This window comes from Macaca mulatta, chromosome 1, assembly GCF_049350105.2.
Source record: "Macaca mulatta isolate MMU2019108-1 chromosome 1, T2T-MMU8v2.0, whole genome shotgun sequence".
NCBI classification, from domain to species: Eukaryota; Metazoa; Chordata; class Mammalia; order Primates; family Cercopithecidae; genus Macaca; species Macaca mulatta.
In genome coordinates, this window is record NC_133406.1 from 13,153,490 (window position 1) to 13,157,479 (window position 3,990).

Genomic DNA, 3,990 nt, shown 5'->3' on the forward strand with positions numbered 1-3,990 from the left:
TCACCAGTTATTAACAGTTGCTTCTTTGCTTGCTCTATCTCTATTTCTATTTATCTACCTATCATCTACGTATAATTGGTCCAAGCATTTGAAAGCAAGTTGCAGATATCATGAGTCTACCCTAAGAACTTCAGCATGTGTCTCTTGAGAATAACAGCATTCTCCTATAGAACAAAGTACTATTAGGACCGTATTAGTAGGCTTGGGCTGCTATACCAAAATGCCATAGACTGGGTGACCTCAACAGCACACACTTCTTTCTCAAAATTTCAGAGGTCGAAGGTGTAAGATCAAGGTGTCAGCTGACTCAGATCCTGGTGAGGGCCCCCTTCCTGGCTTACAGATTGCAAATGGCTGTCCTCCTCCTACTCCTCCTCCTCCGTCTTCCTCCTTCTTCTTCACCTTCTCCTTCATTATTATACTTTTAAGTTCTGGAGTACATGTGCAGAACATGCAGGTTTGTTACATAGGTATACACATGCCATGGTGGTTTGCTGCACCCATCAACCTATCATCTACATTAGGTATTTCTCCTAATGCTATCCCTTCCCTAGCTCCCCACCTCCTGACAAGTCCCAGTGTGTGATGTTCCCCTCCCTGTGTCCATGTGTTCTCATTGTTCAACTCCCACTTATGAGTGAGAATATGAGGTGTTTGGTTTTCTGTTCTTGTGTTAGTTTGCTGAGAATAGATGGTTTCCAGCTTCATTCATGCTCCTGCAAAGGACATGAACTCATTCTTTTTTATGGCTGCATAGTATTCCATGGTGTATATGTGCCACATTTTCTTTATTCAATCTATCATTGATGGGCATTTGGATTGGTTCCAAGTCTTTGCTATTGTGAACAGTGCCACAATAAACATACATGTGCATGTGTCTTTATAGTAGAACACTTTAAAAATATGGAATGCTTCAGAAATTTGTGTGTCATCCTTGCACAAGGGTCGTGCTAATCTTCTCTGTATCCTTCCAATTTCAGTATATGCTGAAGCGAGCATATTTTTTTTTTCTTTTTTTTGAGATGGAGTCTTGCTCTGTCACCTAGGCTGGAGTGCAGTGGTGCAATTTTGGCTCACTGCAGCTTCCACCTCCTGGGTTCAAGCGATTCTCTTGCCTCAGCCTCCTGAGTAGCTGGGATTACAGATGTGCACCACCACACTTGGCTAATTTTCGTTTTTTTGGTACAGATGGGGTTTCACCATGTTGGCTAGGCTGGTCTCAAACTCACAACCCAAGTGATCCACCTGCCTTGGCCTCCCAAAGTGCTGGGATTACAGGCAAGAGCCAACGCACCCAGTCGGCTGTCTTCTCACTATGTCCTCACGTGTTGGAGACAGAGAGAAAGCTCTGACATCTCTTCCTCTGTTTATGGGGACACTAATCTCATCACGAGGGTCCTGCCCCTCATGACCTCATCTAAATATGTTTCCTTCCCAAAGGCCTCAGCTCCAAATACCATTACATTGGGTGTTAGGACTTCAACATATGCATTGTGGGAGAACACAAACATTCAGTTCATAATGATTACCAACAACTTTAACATCAATACAGTAATATTATCGAATACACAGATATTCAAATTTTATATTCAGTATTCAAATTTTAAATATTCAAATTTTAAATTCAATATTCAATTTCAAATATTCTAAATTCAAATTTTACTTTGATTGCATGTTGAAATGAGAATACATTGATTACGTTGGATTAAAATACATTATTAAAATTTAATTTCTGGCGGGCTCCTGTAGTCCCAGCTACTCGGGAGGCTGAGGCAGGAGAATGGCGTAAACCCGGGAGGCGGAGCTTGCAGTGAGCTAAGATGCGGCCACTGCACTCCAGCCTGGGGGACAGAGCGAGACTCCGTCTCAAAAAAAAAAAAAAAAAAAAAATTAATGTCACCTGTCTCGTCACTTTTTCATGTGGCTTTAAAAATATTAAAATTCCACCTTTTGCCTGCGTTACATTTCTATTGGACATCACTGCTCAGAATATTCCCTCTCACATTTTGTTGTTGTTTGTGACATGGACATTTTTTGAGTCCAAGCCAATCATCTTGTGGAAGGCTGTACACTATGGCTTTGCTTCCTTTTGACTAGATTCTGGTTAAATCTTTCCGACAAGGATATAATCGAAGTGATGTTGAGACTTGGCATCAGGGGCTCACTGTGTGTTTCTCCCATTGTTGGGAATGCAAAGTTTTCTTACTTGGTAAAAGTGGCCTCTGCCAGATGTAAAGATTCCTTTTTTCCTCTATCGGGGGGGTCTTTTGAAATCATAAAGCCTCCTGATCCTACTTACTCAGTGGTGTTAGCATCTAATGATGCTTGTTGCCTGTATCAATTATATATTAGTGGTTGCAAAAATCACAGATGTCTTAACTTTTCATTTTAACTCATTGGCTTGACTGATTTCCTATTCTAGTTTTTTATGCTAATACATGATATGAGCAATTTGCTCCTTTTTTTTTTTTTGACAGTTTCGCTCTGTCGTCCAGCCTGGAGTGTAGTGGCGCCGCCTCTGCTTCTCGTCTCCTGGGTTCAAGCGATTCTCATGCCTCAGCCTCCCAAATAGCTGGGATTACAGGCACGTGCCATCACGCCTGGTTAATTTTTGTATTTTTAGTGGAAATGGGTTTTCACCATGTTGGCCAGGCTGGTCTCGAACTCCTGACTTCAAGTGATCCGCCTCCCTCAGCCTCCCAAAGTGCTGGGATTACAGGCGTGAGCTACCACACCTGGCCCAATTTGCTACTTTCTAAGTCTTATTAATTTATTTTACTGACCGCATAGCATTCTGTTGTATAAAATGTAGAATACGATATAGTTGAATCTCTGTTGATGATTATTTACATGTTTTCTAATGTTTTGCAATTAAAAATATTGATTCTATGAACATGCTTGTACACCGTCCACCCGGTCATTTCCTGCCTTGAAATATACCCCTAGAAACGGCGTTATCGAGTATGTTCAGTTAAATTTTTGACACATATAGTCAGATTGCCCTCCAGAAATATCACACACTTCACACTTCCAGTGAATCAGCCAGGAGGCTTTCAGCTGCAAAGGAACAACAATCTCAACACAGATTGGCTTCCATAATAAAGACATTTGTTTTCTCACAGAAGCCAGAACTCCAAATGAAAGGTGCTACCATACACTCCATTTTCTCCTCAATTTCATTTTTTAAGAAAAGCACTAGTTGTAACCCATTAAATGGACTTCATGACTCACCAGCGGATCATGACCTACAATTTGAAAAACACTGCTTTAAAATCCTCGAATTGCTCTCTGGAACTGGAGATAGGTGGCTACCTGAACAAATTCTGACTTGTGTTAGGAGTGGAGGAATGGATGTTCGTCACCTTATCTACGTATCTACATGGATGACAGAAAACACCGTCCCCCAGGCCCTTCTCACCCTGCGCGTAATTTGGCTCCCCAATCTTTGCCAATCTAATAAGTGAATTCACCATCCCTCTTCAAAAAATTTCATTTATATAACAGTGAAATTTCATGGATAAACAATACTGTATGGTGCCAGGCTCTGGTAAGAGGCCTGCCTGGATTCATAATCTGGAAAATTCACTTATTACCTGTGTGACTTAGAGCAAGTTACTTAGCCTCTCTGTGCCTCTATTTTTCATCTCTAGAAGGAGGATAATAATATCTACCTCATAGATTTGTTATGATCATTAAAAGAGATAACTTGGGCTGGGACTCAGTGGCTCATGCCTGCAATCCCAGCACTTTGGGAGGCTGAGGCAGGTGAATCACCTGAGATCAGGAGTTTGAGACCAGCCTGGCCAACATGGTGAAACCCCGTCTCTACTGAAAATACAAAAAAATTAGCCAGACGTGGTGGCACACGCCTGTAATCTCAGCTACTCGGGAGGCTGAGACAGGAGAATTGCTTGAACTCAGGAGGCAAAGGTTGCAGTAAGCTGAGATCACGCCATTGCACTCCAGCCTGGACGTCTCGAAAAAAAAAAA

At 41.8% G+C, this 3,990-nt stretch overlaps 1 pseudogene; it reads right to left on the minus strand.

Annotated features, from left to right (window-relative positions):
- Window positions 1-897: 897 nt before the first annotated feature.
- Window positions 898-997, minus strand: LOC114674843 (U6 spliceosomal RNA; annotated as a pseudogene).
- Window positions 998-3,990: the final 2,993 nt, after the last annotated feature.